The following is a 19,130-nucleotide window of genomic DNA, read 5'->3' as shown; positions in this document are numbered from 1 at the left end:
GGGTTGCTTAGGATCAGTCCAAGTACAGGGACCAACACCAGATGCCTATCTTGCTCCGGGCAACTCTGTTGGCCAACTCTGGTGTATTCTCTGCAGTGGTTGCGAGTGCGGGAAATCGCATCCGAGTGAAATTAAGTTAGAGTGAAGTAGATTCAAGGAGGTTGTGCTCCAAATGGTGGGTGTAGTGGCCCAATTGTCTCATCCTGAGCATCACCTTAAAAGTGCTGCTCAGTGCAGTGTGCCGAGAGTGCTGATCTACCTTGGGTTGTAGTGCCACGAGGTGCCTCTGGATCCTCAGCTCAATCGTTGTTACCATCCACCAAGTCCCCACAGCTGGGATGGTGCTAAAGCAGGAATCCCATGATAAAGCTTCCCAAATTGCAATCGTCCAGTAATCAGCCTACCTTTACCTTAATGAATCGGTAGGAATGTAGGATTGGGGGCTGGCTTTGGGCCCCATTCTGCTAAACTGCAATCTGTTTCTATGTCCAGCACCAGGGTTAACCAAGGCGACTTCAAAAACTATAGACTTTTTCCTGTTTGATCTACTGACTAGGCCCTGGACATCTGGTAAACTCAATAGCAAATTTAATGGGCCCTACCCTAGCCTCCCAAGACCACCTCATTCTTACAGCCATGGAGACCTTGATATAGGCAGGCGTTGGGGCGCTCGCACTGCGTGTACATGGTTAGTATGCCAAGGCTACCAGATGGGCACTTTGAAAGCCGGGAACCTCTTGGTAACAAAACTATTCCCTGGTTTAGCCATGTTGGGGGCTGCCGATCGATCTTCTGAGACAATATCTTGAACTGCGAGAGAGCAAATATGCCATCCGGTAGAGACCACTTCATTCAGCTCTCCCTGGCCAATGAATGAATGAATGGCTGGTTGGTAGATGGGTTGCTGTCTTTTGAACTTTGCGCCTATCCTCGGACAGGCTCAAAGATTTCCTTGCGCTCACATGCCCTGCCAAAAGGACAATCTTATGCCCCACAAGGCTTCTATAGAGAGGCTGCTCTGAGTTTGTCTACAGCTGGCCGAGATCTGGCGGATGAAGAGGGACTTGATGGTGTAGATTGACCACCATTGACTTGATTGAATGCTATTTAATCTTCCCCATTAGTTAATGTGCCCACCACAGGTTGTAAACTGTTATCTTGGAATGTGGCTGGCCTCCAAAGACTTATGGCTGATTCGGATTGGATACGTTTTATTCACGAATTTGATTTGGTTTTCCTGCAGCAAACGCAGGTGATGAAGGCTGTTGACTTGCAGGGTTTTAGTTCTTTTGTGCTTCCGGCCAGTAGATGCCTTATGGGGAGATCAAAGGGTGGGTTGTTGACCTTGGTAAACTCTAAAATCAGTTTATATTTTACTAACCAGCCCACTGCTTCTGACAATCTGCAATGTTTAGAATCATTCACCAGGGAGGGAAGGCTAGTTGTTTTGTTTAGTATCTATAATGGACCTTATAGAGCCCCACTGAAGATTCTCAAGAAAATGCTTTAGATTATCCTTGATTATGAACTGATGGACATGGCAAAACCACTAATCCTGGCGATGGGCGACATTAACCTTCAGATAGAGCCCTTCGAATACCTCATGGGCCTCTGGGATGACTAGGATTCTGTGTGGGACATACCTTCCCTGGAGTGTGATAAATCCTCAAGATCTTGCCAGCATGCAATTGAGGCGTCCCGCATTTTCTATGGTGCTAACCTGCAAGCCTCCAACGGTAGGATTAACCCTGACCAACCAGCTGAATCTACTATGTGGGGCTTATGGAAGCTCGAGGATTGACTGTTTTATAGAAGTGTGAGTGATTGGGGTAATGTTAGTCTTGAAGTTGTTAAGCACAGTGAAAGCGATCATTGCCCGGTACATTGAGTTATTAGCGGTGTAGTAAGCCAGGAGGATAGTGGTCGACACCCGAATGGTGCAACTACAATCACTCTTGCGGACCATGCCAGGCATAGCATCAACTGGTTGTCTGCTGATTTTCCTGCTCTTAAATCCTAGATCCATGCTTATATAGATCCCTATCTCTCGGTCATTTGTATGGGGGATGCAACTGTTAGTATTATGGATAGCTATAGTGAGCTGTTGCTTGCTGTGCTCCCCTTTTTGTTTACCCAACCAGCAACAAGGGTAGAACAAGCCGCCATACCAACCAAGAGCTGGTTTGATGGGGAATGTAGAACCGCTAAGGTCAATTTGCTAGCGTATCTTAAAAATGCAAGTCCTACTGATAAGTAGCAATTGGGCTCGCTTAGGGCATGCTATGAATGTATCATTCAGGAAAATATGTTGGCTTTTACCAACAACCGGTGGGACGACCTGCAGTCTGTTTGTAGGTCGGGTGACTCAACTGGCGTCTGGAAACTGATAGCTGGGAAGGATTTGAATGCCCAATAACCTATAAAATGCCAGATTTCTTCTGATTCTTGGCATCATCGTTTTAGCAATATGTATGAGTGAACAAGGTGATATCTGGATAGTTCGGCCCAGTTGTATCTATTCCCTGGGGGGGTGGGCTTGAGCGTGAGTAGGTGCCACAATTATGGTCAGGGAGGTGCGAGAGGCAATCGAGGCATTAGGAGGTGGGAAAGCCCTTGGGCCAGATAAAATACCCACCTGGGCGCCCATACTGTGCTGTGTCTTCAACTCTGCTGCCTCTACTGGCATGGTTCTGTCGTCTTTGTGTGATGTGGAAATAGTGGCCATTTTTAGAAAGGGTGACAGGAGTATTCTGGGGGCATTATAGACCCATATCCCTATTGGACGCTGCTGGAAAGATAAATGCTAAAGTGCTACTCGGCTGTCTCGGTCTTGGGCAGATGAGACTGATGTCATTAATCACTTATAGACCGGTTTATGGCAGGGTATTAGCACAGTGGATTAGGGATTTAGATTGTGACTGATTTTGGCTAAACACATTTTTCTTAATCTGGTCCAGGTTTTTGAAATGTATGTTGACCTTTGCACGGCTTTTGACTGTTTTATTTTATTTATTCATTTATAATACGTACACAAGTGTTTCGAGGCGCAACCATGCAGGGAGGGGGAGACAAGGGAGAATCAGACGATCTTCAAGGCATGGCACAGTCTGATTGTGCAAGAGCTCAGACATGTGGAGGGGAGGGAGGAGAAGTGCAGGGGGTGTTACACAAGGGCATTTGTGTGAGGTTCTACAAAATAAGGGCATTCCTGCAAACCTACTTTCCAACATATAATCCTTGCATGTTGATAATGAGGCCGCAGTTAGATGGGGCCTGGGTGGGCAGTTACCCTGCTCTCGACTGGCAGGGATTTGGTTATGGCAGGGTTACATGCAGGCCCCCTGCATTCCTGCCTATACATCAATGAATTAATAGAGGAACTTGTTGATCTTGTCTTGACCCCCAAGCCCCCATATGTTAGGTTCTGACAGGTTTCCTGTGTAACTTTGGCTAGATACCACATGTGCCTAAAACACAACCTAGAAATGTTTGTTAGAAACGCAAAGATCTACACCTGGTGCTAAACACTGATGAGACAAGTCCATGTTGTTCAGGCATAGACTGATTGATTACTTGTGTATCAGGTTCTCGGAGAACCTCCTCTGGTCCAACTAACAGTGAAAAGGTACAGGGTCTGTTGACAAATATTGTGGTGAATACAACGTTTTTTTTTTTTTAACACTCGTGGTAGAAGAGCTTTTTCCTCCGGCACTGCAACTCTACAGTTCAAGCCCTATCTGCAGCTTTTTATAGGGCAGAAAAATGGGATCACCTGAAGGCACCTGCCCTCAGTTTACCAGAGTGATTTTGTGAGTACCCTCCTTGTGCAACCCCAGGGAACACCTTTAGCTAGCCTTCGCTAAGAGTATAATCTTCTTCCCATAGCAGAGGTCTCTTCCACCAAGCCACTGTTATATTGGGTGCATATCCGGTCCAGCCCAGACTTGGCTGAATATCGAATAGCCTTGACTAATGTCTGAGTGGGTCTCGAACACTTCTGTGATTCTTGTTTGTGTGCTCAGAACCTACGAGGCTGGATCTGGTATCTTTATGGGATTGCCCTGAAAGTATGAACTCTAGTTCCAAGCGATAAAGAATGCATGTTCAGAGGCTATATTACATCAAATGAAGCAGGATTGCATGACTGAGCACTGGGCCCTTGTATATAGACGGCAAGAGCGCCTGGATTTTAAGAGTATCTTGATGGAATTACTCCTGGGTTCTTGCTTGCTCTTTTCATCAAGCTGCACATAAAATACCCTAAAAGTGGCATCCTTTACAGCCAAATGAAAGCCCACTAATGAACCAAGGTGCCCAGTGTGTGGTGCTAGAGAGGTGTCTGTGACCCACTTTCTGCTCCTATGTCTGGGTTTTTGACCTGAGATCCTGCTACTTATTTCCCCTGTTTAGAGTTAAACATATAAGGTCCATTTGTTCTGCATTGGACCTTTTGTAAGAATACGAATTACTTAAATGTGCTGAAGTTTCTACATCAGGTATGGTTGAGAAGGTCAAACTGGGTCTACTTGGTTTTATCTGATCTTTCCCTGGTGATTATACTTCAGAATGTAGTAAATGCTTGCCCCTGATTTTGTATCAGATTATCATCTCCTTTTTGTGATCATCTGTGCTTTTACTATTTGTACAAGCTACCGGTAGCCCCAGGTGTGCTAGGATCATTTTATCGGTGATATTTGCTATCAACTGTTGACATCAATATGCATTTTAGATTTTTTATTATGTATGATGTGGAGTCTTGATGCATGTCATATTTTATCTTTAATGGCAAATCTGCCGAATAAAGTTCTGTAAATCATCAAACTTTTGGGACAGGTGACTAGGCAGGTTGTTGTGGTGAACTGGGTCAGAGGGAGAGTGGTAAAGAGCAAAATGCATTAAACCCGACAATCTATAGGTTTTAGTGGTGTACCGTAACTATGTATTGAGATGTTTGCCCCAATCATCTGTGATTGTGGGGCATGTGGTCACAGAATCACAAAGTGATTTGCAGCGTATTGAGTAATAACATAAGGTCTTTAGTATACTTCATTCTGGGCTCTTTCCACTTTTACATAGGCACTGTAGAAAGGAGGAGTTCCATAATTTATGGGACTGACTCTATCAATCTTGCAAGGATTAAGCGCTAGTAGTTTTGGCTGGACTGCTGCCACTGATGTCGAGACCAATACTGATCTGCTTGTGGGTGGTCCCTTTTTGAAATGGCGCAGATGGACTGAATAACAGTGATGTGGAAAGTTGCCCGGAGCAATGGCAGTGGTGACCATTAATTGTAAAGTTTGCTAGAAGCGAGATTGTTATCCCCAATCAGTAAGGAACTGGGTTAGGAACAATTTTCATGAGGGGGAGAGGTTAGCTAATTATAAAAATTAGAAATAAAAAATAAATGTGCAGAGGGTGAAAGGTTTTAACCCACCTTCACTGTGTAATCGATACTTCATAATAATTAGAGGGGCATTGGTGCACATTTTATTTCAATATGATTTAAGGAATTTAAAACAAACACATTGCACTCCATTAGGTGACCAAAAACGCAAAGGAAATGCGAGAGTAAAGGAACCATTCGACAGACCTATCGTATTCCTAAACTGGGCAGTTGCAAAAGGCAAACTATTTGGCAAAAACGTGCGTTATTTTTGTTTGAAGGAGTTAAAGAAAAAAGAGTTAATACACAAATACACGTATTCATTTTGATTGCCACAAAGCAGAATTTATAAAAATTGACGTTTCAACTAAAAACACAGTATTTTTCTAAAGCACTCTTCTTCCAGTTTCTATTGCATAGCACTGATGGTCATCGGTAATAGTGCATTATTCAAGTATTAAATACACTGGGTGGTATTGTCCTACAAGGATCAATATTTCTACAGGAGAAGAGATTTTAGAATACAGAGAAAATAATCTTAATCTGTTAATTCCCTGAGTCTTCAGCATAAAAGAAAAGGGTTAAAAGAAAAGGGTGTTATGCTTTTTATGTTCTCTTTATGCTAGTAATTGGTGGCAATCCACATTTTTGGCGTACTTGCGATTGAAGCTTCTTAGTTATCAAAAACGTCTACTTGCCGGGAAGGTGGTTTAAACCTTGTTTTCTTTTTATAAACATTCTTATGTGTAAAGGAACCTCTCTTGTCAAGATTAATTCTAAACTTTCCGCCTGCCACATTTTAGTTCTAGCCCATACATATAAATCCATTTTGCTTGTTAGCACACAGAATCCCTGAAATGTTGGTGTTTATAACTTCGCCATTACTAGTTCTTTTAGTTAAAGTAACTGCTACATGCAGTGCTCAATTTAACAAGGTCTAAAAAATCGATCCAGCCAATAACCATCCATCTGCATTACTTTGCTCCCCGCATTTAATTCCCCTTGGCCTAACCAGTCGACTTCACTCCCCGCAAGCATGCGTGAACGCTGATTTGTCAATTTTATACCCTGTTCACTTGCTGCTTTAATGTTTTAATGCACCTCTGTTTACTTTTGAACATACTCTTGTTAAATATGCATTAAACTATTTCTGTTGATATGATATGGCATTTATAACGCGCCTATACACAAGTGTTTCATGGTGTGACGAGACAAGGGAGGGGGAACAGAGGGAAGACCGAGACGTCGATCTTACTCGGCCAGGTGGGATTGAGATTGGGCAAGTGCAGGGGAGGGGGGAGAGGGAAAAGTGTGAAGGGGAGGTGGCAATGCAGTACATAGGATAACAAATAATAAATAAAAACCAATAAATAAGAAGTGCATGGGGAAAGTGCAGACGTCAGGTGCTTGTATGGGGCAGGAGGGGATACAGAAACGGCTCCTGAGTGCAGGGGTGGACTACGGGAGGGGGGCAGTTCAGGTGGGCAACTGGCGGGGAAGGTCCTGGGTCCGAGAATAGAGGGTAGCCAGGTGACAAGTGCAACTTCACATTCATCCAGGAGTTCAGCAGGGAAGAGGAGGAGAGAAAGCAGAAGCAAAAAGGAAGGTTTTGAGGTGCTTCCAGAACCAGATATGGTTCTCCTCAAGTTTCAGAAAGGCAGGGGGGCTGTTCCAGGGGAAGGCCCCAGCCAAAGAAAGAGACCTACCACCAACTCGTTTCTTGGAGAAGCGACTGACCCTGGGGGAGTTAAAGGCGGATGAGCGAAGGGCTCGAGAAGGAAGATATTTAGGAAGAGAGAGTTGAAGTTATTTAGGCCCCAGGCCCCAGAAGGCCTTGTGGACAATGCAGAGGGTTTTGAACTTCATCCTCTCAGCCACTGGGAGCCAATGCAGAGATTTCAGTCCTTGAGAAATACGATCCCTGGGCTTGAGGCTCACCTCTCCTTCAGTAAATGTATGTTTTCTCCATAAGCTTTTGTTGAAACAATCCCTCAGCAAATGTAAACCATTTCTAGTCTCTGTTAATGTGAGCCGGTGCTTGGTGAAAGTTGCTCCTACCTGGCATGCATTGCGTTCCCGATCCGACTTCCCATCAACTAATGTTCAAAATTGCATTTCCTTGCCATACCCCAGTCTTTCTATCTCCATTCAGTCTGATTTTTAACTAACCCACTCTTGTCATTATTTTCCAAGTTCCTTCACATCCTGATTGCATCTCGAGTGGTGTGCATTGTCCATCCAGCTTTCTTCTCATAATGCCTAGTGTGAATATAAATGGAATTACTGTATGCAAAATTGTTTTAGGCTAATGGTGCATTGGCCCAACTGTCTGTTGAAATCCTGCTCCCCCTATGTGAATATTCTGTATCCCTTGCAAATTGATATTTCTGTTTTACAACCAGGCAGTTGAGCAAAACTCGACAAGGTCAATACAGTCTGACCGTTCCCTTCTTCTGTCACCCAGAATCCTTACTTAATTTACTTAGATTTGAAGCTCTGTTAGCTTGTCCACCACTCGTTCTATGGCCATTTTTGTATTCTGCAGTAATTTAGAGCAATTGTTTTTAAACCCTGTATGTATTTATTCAGTCTTTCATAAGCTACTCTAAAGCACTATTTTCAGTAGCAGTCATTTGATAGCTTTTTCTTTGGGGTTGGGGGCCTGCCTAGATTATGGAAAAAGGACTTTTCACATAAACGGGAGCGGAGCGTACTTTCCACATGCATTGTGGGCAAAAGGCTGCAGGACAGAGCGGACTGGGCCAGTGGAGAACGAGGTAGGATCAGGATGGGTCCATGGGATGGGCCGTGGGAAGGAGGGGTCCTAGCAGACTCTGAATTGGAGTGGGGGTGGTGTTGGTTCTTGCCCTTTTTCCCAGGTTAAGCACGCAATGAGATTGTAGAGAGGGTGCAAAGGCAAATTGGCAGAGGTTCGGGGGGCGCAGAGGTGGGAGGGAAGGATATTGTGCAATGATGGAACTGGTTTTCATTTTGTATTTCACAAGGGTCTCTGCGCTACTGGAATTGCAAAATAGAATAGATTACTTTTAAAAAAAAAAACATATAAGGCCCTTTCTTGGATGGCGATTATCAGACGACGAGGTCCACAAGTTTGTGCTTTACTGTATTTCCTCCCCACGTAAAAAAAAAAAAATGTTTTTAATCTCTTAAACTTCAACCATTGTTTTCTCATCTTTGCCATAGCCTTGAGGGTAGTTTAAGGAATGATTTTGCACCATAAACTCTCGACACACATCTGACTGAGACAAGTTTTTTTTTTTTTTGAAGGAGCCCTCACCGGGTGCGTGCTCGTACAGTACCTTAGCTGAAACAACACTGGTTAATGTGAGGGCAGTGTCTGAAACGGGCTGCCGATGTCTGTTGCAGGATCAAGACTGAGCAGGCTTGTTCTGACAATTCCAGCATCCCATTCATTAAGGGAAATGAGAGGCAGCATTTGTTCCGTCCTCCTTCCCATCCTCCTTACCTTGTGAGTTTGTGTTGGACAAGTAATTATCATGTAGAAATCCTGATTCCCATATAGTTCTAACCGATAGGAGGTTTTTCCATTCCAAATGCTGGGTGCTATATTTCAATCGTGTTCTGCCAGAGAATATCAGATTGTGTCCTTTGCTATTTGAATTAAGTGCAAAGGTGACCCCTATTCTTTCTGTATTTGACCAAGACAAGATGATAAGGAAGTCATTATAAATAAAGCTGCTATATTTTACAACCTTCAGGATTATTCATACTGCTAGAAGAATGCAGTTCAAGCAAACATTCACTGTTGTGTTGCGCTACCTCAAATATTGGTATGGTTTGGGACAGAGAAGTAAACTCAGTATGAAGTAAAATATGAGTAGTTCATGGAGCCCAGTGTCAACAATTTGCACATTTAAAAAAAAATGTTTTTATTAAGTGCTTTTGGTCACGATAAATCTTGACATTTCAACATAAATAGTTCAATAATACATAATCAAACATAAAAATGTCACAATTTGTTTTAAAAAAAAGATTCCTACATGACATTTCAACCCATATCCAGTATTATAGGCCAAACATAATCCATTTAGTAACAAGAATAATGTGGTATAGCATCAACAAATGTGGAAAAATATGAAAAGGAAATAAAATATGGAACTGATTATTCTGTTCTAAGTATTGTGGGATTAATTGATTCTTGCAGTGAATTTTGTATCTCCTTTAAGCTTAAATTCCTCAAGAAATTAACTTGCATATATTACTGATTCTCTGTTAGTATGAAATATTAAGACCCACAATTGCTCACTAGTCATAATTCCGCATCATTGGTTGGACTAGTAACACAGAACTTTCTGTAAGCAAATGTGAGTTTCATTCTTTTCTTTACAGAATCTACACTTTGACTCTTCTGACAAAACATTTATTTTGTTCAAAATTTCTCGCGTCGGCCATATATTTAGCCTAAAGTGCAGAAAATCATCACAATGGCGCGGGTTGGATGATTTAACGAGATAATCTGCAGGAGAATTATAGCATTATAATGCAAACGGCTCTTGTTTATATTTTTGGTATTGCATGCATTGTAATCTTGTAAGGATCCAATCATACTCCCTTATTTTATAGTTATCTTTACTTGGATTGTCTCGTAATAGTGTTTCAGAAATACCTGCATGATCCATAATTTAGTTAGTTAGGTTAAGTTAGTTAGGTTTAGTTAGTTAGGTTAAGTTAGGAAATGAGTCCAGAGAGGTTGTTAGCCAGACATTATTTCCAGAAGGCCATTTTTTATTTAACCCATAATGCATTTACGATGTATAACGAACATACCTTCCATTTGTATAAGGCATACAGTGATATTAGACCTAGTTCATACCATAAAATGGGCAGTGGTTCAGCCATTGGTAGGTTCAAAACATTCTTCCAAAAGTGGCCTTCTAGTTTAGACCAGTATGTATATGATTTCCAGGTTTTGGTTTGCAAAATTTAGCTTATATGATGCGTGCTTGTGAAAGCACCGTTTGTTGTTTAATCTTATTTGATCTTCAAAGGGTGCATCCTCCCAGTGATTGACGCATATACCCAAATATTTGTAAGAAGTAACAACTTGCAGTCGTGCGTTTTGTATACGCCATACATGTCGAGCTAGTCTCTGCTTTCGATTCAATTCCCAAATTGTATCACTTGTGTTTTGGTTGTATTTCATAGATTGCCTGTTTCTGTTGATGTTCTCGCTCTATGATGCTGTTGAGTGTGATTACATTTAGGGGTGTTACTACACCTGCGGTACAACCCATCTGATATGGATCATGAAGGTTCTGACTATTTAACCAATCGTGAAGTTCCGCCAACACTAGGCAGGCAAAGATCTTCCCTGGGCAGTCCAGCAGGGCTATAGGTCTATAAGAACTGGGATCCACGCTGTTACCTTTCTTATAAATTGGGAGGATGATTGAATTTTTCCAGGAAGCTGGTATGTGGCCCGTGTCAAAGATATTAATACAAATCTGATATAGGATGCGGGCCCATTCTTATGAATGCTCTTTGATCATAGTTATGTAACCCATCCGGCCCAGTTGCCGGGACTGGCTTAATTTCGATATATAATATGCAATGTCATAAATCTCTTATCGAAAAGTGCAATCCATATTCACATTAGTAAAAACTCTGGTCCAAATTGGGAAAGGGTGAGTGGTATGTCTCGCCATAACGGACCTGCCACGCTTCTTGAGATACAGGGTTGAGTTGCACTGAGATTTACAAATTAAGCAACCCTTCATTTAATAAAGCCCAAATTCCAACAGAAGATTTTTTTTTTTTTTTTAATTGGTTCCATCATTCTTTCACCATCTTTTTGGTATTGAATTGACTTCCTCGACCTTAGCCAGGGTTTGTATGATGATCTTAAATGTTTCGCTTTAATGTATTTTGTCTTGAGGCTTCAAATTTCAAGCTTTGTAAATCTCTTCTTAGTTGTGTCTTTTTGTGCTTCAACTCCAAGTCAAATGCGTGGGAGCGTCTATTGCATCGACTGCCATCTAACAAATGTATTTGTTTATACAATCGCATCGCCTGAACCTAGCACACACACTTGTGATGATTTATTGTCTGGACATTTTTCAGAAGTCTATTCTCTAGATGGTTTAGTTTTGCTTTTGTCCATTTTTATAAAGTTACCAGCGTTATTTACCAAAATATTAGCTGTATATTTGTTGGGCAGGATGTCTCATCTGAGGTTGCAAAATTACAGATGAGTCCTAGTTGATTATGGTCGCTTACATTTGACCGTATAGAAGTCATAGACTTGATCCGATCTACAAAGATATAGTCTATGATTGCCAATTGCTGGTCTCTATGCCACGTGGGTTGAGGAGGCATGTCCCCCGGCACAGAGCCATTTATCATGACATTTCTTTCAAACTTTATAGTATTGCAAATATTTTCTTCTTTTGCGACTTCATCATTTGCAACAGATTGTAGATGAAGATTCAGATCACCTATGATACGTGTGTAAGTCAATGAGCTATCTACAGTTAGATTGTCCAAAACGGTTGTTAGATGATCAAAGAATTGGTCAGGGACAGAAATTGCCTATTCTAATATATGTTGGCAATGAGCACATTTCCCCGAGCAAGTATCGCGATTTGAAAACATGGGGATGGAGATGGACACATTTGACTTGAGAACATTCCTGATTTTTTTTCTTCTGTGTGTTTTTCTTTTTTATCACAATCAAAAGACCACCCATTGGACGCCCCGTACTTCTCTTCATAGCTGGAACTGACGTATTGTATTTGAGTCCCACACCGGTGTGCTTAAGAGCCACGTCTCTTGTAATGTAATGACATCATAATTAATGAGGGGAATTAATAAAATGTCTGTGTCCTCTCGTGTTCCATGAGATCAGCGAGATCGATTCATCATGCCTGGGTTGTTATAAGCTACTCCCTTGAGCCTGATGCCATGGAGCCTGAGCATTTGGCTGCCATATTACGCCCTCAAGATCTTTCCGCAGGGAATTGTAAATTCTCGGTTTGGAACCCCCTATGTTTTGGTTATTTTGAGGAGCATCTTGATACATTATAAAACCCAAATCAAACAGGGCTGATCTAGCTTGCCAAAGAACATTAAATGTTATGCTTGATTGAATGTAAATGCTGGCTTCTGTTAGATCTTGCTGAACCAGAAATTCCACCAAATAAATATCCGTTGTAGACAAGTCTGCCAATGAGGGGATTTCTGCACATATGTTTAATATGCTCACTTTATTTAGATCATATTTTATAAAAGGATGATCCCTGCATTTGAGCAATAACCGATTCTTGTGTTTATCTGCATTATCAGTTGCATAATTAAGGTCTTTCACCATTTTATTCGTTGACGAGCCTTGTCTATTCTGAATATTGTGATGGGAATTATTAACCATATGCAAATGTGAGGGAGCAATATCATCTTTTGTTTGAGCTGTTGGAGGCCCTTTTAGAAGCAAATGGATATTTTGAATTTCCATCTGTAATATTTGTGTCTTACCCTTGGTCTGTATCAAATTCTGATTCTGAGATATCTAGAACTCAATTGAAGCTCTTATCTCTCAATTCTGCCATAGATGGTGCTGGGAGGTTTGTTTGCATAGCCCGATTTATTGTTGGAGTCCCAGTGTCTTCTGTATTTACAATATGTATCTCAGATGAGGCAATCTCCGGGTATACTAGTTTCGTTTTGGTATTCTCAAGGATCAGAGCACCAATTTGAGAGGGCGCAGGTTGTAGTGCTACGGCTGATACTTTAGTAGTCTGACTTAACACTGGTTCAGCTGCAGATATAGAGGCAGTCAACTCGACTAAGTCCTCTAGAGGTTTTTAAATTAGAGACTTGATGCCCTTTCCAAGTATCTTGTCATTACCAATTTAGCAGAAACCTTTAGTTTCACCGCCTCTGCTATCATTTTTATACATTTCCTTTAGTTTTACTGTGATGTATTTGGTTGAGGATTTTGCGCCTGAATGTGTGTGTTTTTTTTTTTTTTTCCCTTTCATCTTTGGCACTCCTCGAGTCGGTATTTTGATAGCTTTCTTAGGCTTGGGAGCCTGCCCAAATGGATCAAATATATTTTCTCTTTGCCCCTCATTGAAAGTAGTAGCAGCTATGACAGCTGAGGGGTCCGTTAGCTGTAATGAATGGGTTGGCAAGGCATTAGACTCAATATCTGTAATCAAAATATCACTGCATGCAAAGCCTGAATTTGTTGTTGCACTTGGCGTCAGGGGCATAACTTTCTTAATAGTTTCAGGTTGCTGGACCCTAGTTTCTCCCTGTACACGTTTATGCTTCCTCCCCTCTTCTGTAATATGGTGTTGTAGTGGAGTTTTACTCACTAATTTCTGGTTGCCCACTATGCAGTTTACTTCATGCATAGTGTTTACAAAGATGCCTGTGTGTTTTAATAGTCGAGCAAGCATTCCTGCATGCAAGTGCATTTTTTCATACAATTTAACGACCACTAATAAAGCTGTGTTCATTGCAGTCAAGGTATTATTGAGGGCAGGAGCTTCAGGAAAGGAGAAACGCTTCTCTTGTGGATTATGAATTAAATATTCAGGTGCTACGGGCAGCTCATAAAATCTCGAGCACCTTGGCGTGGGAGCTATAAAAGACTCCGCTACTGAATGTGTGGGATTTATCAAACGATATTGGAGACTTAAATATATCTAGGTTTGGCCCTCGAGAGCTATTCAAGTTGTGCATGGATGTAGTTAAGGCCGGATTTCCTGGACCATCACGCTCCTTGTCTTCACGAAGCTGAATGAAGTCCCCTGTATTTGAGCAGATGGCAATCCTTTTCTGAGTTGTTTGAAATGTTCAAGAAGGCAAGTGCATCATCATCAATCTCTCCTGCACCGGTTAGCCTGTCGTAGTCTGTGCTGAGCCATGACTGAGCAGATTTCTGGTACTGCGGTCTTAATCGTGTCTCTATCAATTTGTGCATTATTTACCATCATCTCACTGAAAGCTGGACATATATATGCTGCAGATCCCCTGCAAGACCAACGGTCTCAAGTGTTGCATCGGTAGTCTCGCATGTAGATAGTTGAGTGACTAAATCTTGTTGTAGTGGCTAAACAATTTACTCTCTCATTACTATCAATAGTTGGAGCTTGAGACTCCAGGAATTCCGGTTCAATTAACTTCCCTTTTTTTATCATTACTTAGGGCTTGCTGATCCAACGGCTCGCAAACAGTCAGAACTGAGGACCCATCCGAGGTTATAGCCGACTGTTCCTTAAATGTGCACTATCTGCAGTACAAAATGACCGAATGTCGGAGGTAATGGATACTGACCGTTCAATTTAAGGCGCACAACAGGTTTTCCAGGTTGCTGATTACAAGCGTTTTTTTTTTCTTCGTTTTTTTCTTTTTTGGATGGAGAACTTGAAACACTAGCTTTTGATAGCCGTGGTGCTAAGGACGGAAACTGAGGCATGCCTGATTTCAATGAGTATTTGAGGCCAACCATGTTGTGAATACCCGTAGTTTACACTTGTACCCCATGCCTGAAGTAAGCTTACAACAGATAAGATATGCGCTCACCTCACGCTCTCCCGCTAGACAGCGAGACGACAACAACACTTAACCAACTGCACTTTTCCAAATGCGCATGCGCAAATGCGTGAGCATGCTGCAGATAAGGATTGCGTCAAAAGGAGGTGGGACATTGACGCAGTACATTCTGCTTGAATGCTTCAATGGAGCTCATCCACAGGGATTAGATATCTGTGACATACGTTTTGAGGTTCTGGGAGGAGTTGGTCACTGCTAATGTACGACCACTCCATACATTCGAATGGAGAATGATAACCGTAAGAAAAGGCTCAAGAGAGGGGTACCTTATGAAGAAGGGCCGGGGCATTACTTGGAGCACATCACAGGGTTCGGTGTGGGCAGGAGGGACATTGCTGGAATTGAGGTTATTTGTGGGGCCAACCTTCTTTGGATTTGGGGAGGGAGCCCTCCGTACTGGGAGCTGGTGGAGATAGGGGATGATTTTTCTTTGAGTTGGAGTCGAAAGTAGATCAGCTGGAATGAGGCAGGAAGGGAAAGGGGAGGGACCAAAGATGTCCCTTGTCCTATAGACCCACCTTCATATCCACTGCCCAGTGTCTTGTTACCAATAAAGACCTAATTTCCTTTCTACTCTTCCTCTCGTAACCTTTAAAGCAGGGAAGTAGGTAAAATACAAACTTCCAGAGCCCTACACTCCGCTCCTGAATATTTATTTCCCCAATATACATGGGATGGGAACTCTGCAGGCACCACTCTGATCAGTGCTCATTTTCAGTTCCTGGAGTTGTACTCGCAGGAAATAGATGGAAAGATTGAATCTAAAGTGCAGAATGCACGTTTAGTGTGCATTCAGCATGGTAGATTAGATCGAAGCCCATAATACCAAACCGGGGGAGCAGGGGTATCTTCCCTGCTCCCTCAATTCGGTAATATGGGCAGTGGGGGGGGGGGGGGGGGGGGCCTGCATACATTATGGGCAGCGCGGGCGACAAACAGGCAAAATCCCAAAAGATCAAATTACAAAATGCGGGCAAGTGGGCTCTGTAATTGTGTAATTCGATCGTTTGCGATACTTTCTTTTAACTACATCCGTACTGGCAGCTCCTAGACCGGCATGCTCTTAACCCTGAAGATGCATGCATCTCAAAGCAGGATAGCTATCCAGGAGTGTGCCGAACAAACGCTTTTACTTACTTTGCTTACTGTGGCGAACCAGAAGGAGTCGGATGATGACGTAGTCTAAATTGTTTTTTATTAAACGAAAAACTGCTGACAGCCCCATTTCTAAGAGGGAAGTTCCCTACCTATAAAAACTAAACCTGAGGGGGCTTGTCAATGTCCAAAGCAAAATGTCCTCCATCCATAAATAAAAAAAGATTTGTCCTATGTTTTCTCTGTATACAAGTCTCTTGATACCAAGTCTGTGGATTTTGGACCCCCCCCCGAAGTCTGTTGGCTCTCTGGCAGACTTGTTTGCTCTGTTCATGTATTTTACATAGAACCCTTGCCCACGCGAGTTTCTCAGGTTCCCGTAACTTTGCTAGTTCTCCCAGCCTCGATTCAAGGTCTTCATATTGATAACGAGCAGTTTCACAAAGGGTTCGTGTCCCTTCGGGTTACTCAGGCTCCTAAAACCTCATAGGCTATCCTAGGCTTGGGTCAAAGTGTTTGTACTTCTCTTGCTCTGATTCACACAGGGTGCTTACCCTCTAGAGTTCCTCAGGTTCCTGCATCCTCGTACGCTTCCCCAGCCTTGCTTCACAATCTCTGTACCTCTTGGCGGTAGTCTCTCTGTGGGAGCGTTTGCTTCCCTGATATGATATGGTATTTGTAACGCGCCTATACACAAGTGTTTCAAGGCGCGACGAGGCAGGGAGGGGGAACAAAGGGAAGACAGACAACGATCCTACTAGGCCTGGTGTCATTCAGATCGTGCAAGTGCATGGGTAGAGGGGAAGGGAAAAGTGCAAGGGGAAAGTGCAGTACAGGGGTAGTAGAATAACAAAATAAATAAGGGCCAGCTGGTGGCAAGTGCAAGGTAAGTGCAGACAAGTGCTGGGAAGGGGGGCAGTGCAATTTCAGTCAGGAATTTAGCAGGGGAGAGGGGGAGAGAAAGCAGAAGCAAAGAGGAAGGTTTTAAGGTGCTTCCAGAACCAGAGATGGTTCTCCTGTTTCAGGGAGGCAGAAAGGCTGTTCCAGAGGGAGGCCCCTGCCAAGGAGAGCGATCTACCCCCTACTCGTTGCTTGGAGAAGCGGCTGACCCTGAGGGAGTTGGAGGCGGATGAGCGAAGAGCTTGAGAAGGAAGATATCTAGGAAAAGAGTTGAAGGTATTTTGGCACCAGGCCCCAGAAGGCCTTGTGTACAATGCAGAGGGTTTTGAACTTAATCCTCGCAGCCACTGGGAGCCAGTGTAGAGATTTCAGACCTGGAGAGATACGGTCTTGCAGTCCTTTTCTGGTTGAGTTGCAGGGGGCGGAGAGTAGAGGCAGGAAGATTTAGATAGAGGCTGTTACAGTAATCCAGCTTAGAGAGAACCAGGGCTCTGGAGACGGTGAGCTTCTAGGGCCTGCATCTCTCGGTAGCTAATGTCCTTCGGTCATGGAGCTCAAGGATTTGTGCGCTCCCTGGTGATCTGGTCTTGGTGTCAGTTGCTGGGCCCCAGGCCCACCACGGCTTTCCGGTAGTCACACCACACCAGAGGAAGGGGGGGGGGTTTAATTACAATGAAGGATTTGTTGAAACTCTATTATTGATCAGAGATGTTTAAATGCCTGATTTCCTGCATATTACTGTTAAAAAGAGGTTTAAAGCGAGCCCCACATATTACTTTTGATCAATGTGTGTAAATTAATTTCCTGTCATTCATTGACTTTAAAGCAACCTCGATCCCATTGAAGTTGGTTTTCAAACTTTCGTAGAGCACTGAAGTGGTATAGTATAAACCTTGAGAATTTAAGGCTAAAATGCCTTCCAGGGGTTCTGTGTGTGTGAAATTCTGGGTCCTTTGGTGTCCTGTTGCCAGTAGATCAAAAACTTTGAACAAAAGAGTGGGAACACCATTTCAACACCGACCTCAGTTTGGTTCAAGAACGATTGAGGTTGATCCACATCCTCTTATAAAGTCATTAAAAAGTACATATTTGAAAGTATTTTTCTACATTTGTGTAAAGAATCAAAACCATTTGATATTGATGAGGAAGTATGGCCATAATAGATCTTGGAAAGAACATCCAGCAACAGTTGATACTAAGACTTTAGAGGGCTTTGGAAAATACTTGCTTCGAGTTTAATCACAGCCATATCCCTGATTAGACCAGAATGTGGCAACATAATCTTGGTGTAAACAATTTTTTTGCATTATAATGACATTGTGAACCAGCCAACACATTTGTCCAATAACATGAATTGTAGGTATTGTACCATCTCTTCTTCCATTTTAATTCAATGTGGTGAAAGACTAATGCAATGAAGTGCGTTTCACTGAAAATGATCTCGCTACCTTGACTGAAATCAACAAGGCTATTGTATCTTTTCAACACAACAAATTAGAAAGCACTGATGTGTTTCCAATTTAAATGTTTTTACAATTCTCCATGCGATTGTCATTTCATATTTGGATGGTGGAAACACCACTCTTATTGGTGTCAATAAATATACGCTTGTGCCGCTTTCGATCAGTTCTCCATGTTGCTGCCCCCCGACTCTGTGTGGGCAAAAGGAAATCTGACTCGATTTCTCCCATTCTGGCTGAATTATACTGGCCTGCCTTAGTTATAAGGCTGCTGTGCTTCATCAATCACCTAACCTGGCAAATCGACTGGCAATATATGGAGCTGTCGGAACTACGCAAAGTAAAGACCCTTTTCGTCTTGTGATTCTCAAAGCAACAAAAGATGAAGCTTGTATATCATGGTGGGCTCTTTGCCATTGCCTTTGAAATTTACTGCCACCTGTCCTTTAGTTTGGCTCCTTCCCTATCCCAGTTTAGTAAATGGCTTAAGAATGTAATGTTGCCAACTTAATTCCCACTTTTATTGACGATTATTTATTTTTTCCTTGAATTTTTGTATGATTGACTTAATGTACTGTGCTTAGTTGCTCACGGGTCAGGTTCTTACACTATTAAAACAATAATAAAATATTCAAATGTAAAATTGCATTCTGGTGGACAGTTCTGCTATTTTGATTCTGGATTCATTCACAGTT

The 19,130-nt window shown here is 42.5% G+C and overlaps 1 protein-coding gene across 1 annotated transcript in view; it reads left to right on the top strand.

Moving 5' to 3' along the window:
• Window positions 1-19,130, top strand: part of AGPS (alkylglycerone phosphate synthase) — a 1,795,747-nt gene that overhangs the window by 49,273 nt on the left and 1,727,344 nt on the right. The window lies entirely within an intron of this gene.

The sequence above is a fragment of the Ambystoma mexicanum genome, chromosome 9 (assembly GCF_040938575.1).
Source record: "Ambystoma mexicanum isolate Mex_15411 chromosome 9, UKY_AmexF1_1, whole genome shotgun sequence".
Taxonomy (NCBI): Eukaryota; Metazoa; Chordata; class Amphibia; order Caudata; family Ambystomatidae; genus Ambystoma; species Ambystoma mexicanum.
Note: the sequence above shows the minus strand (reverse complement) of the source record. Positions and strands in the feature narration are given on the sequence as shown.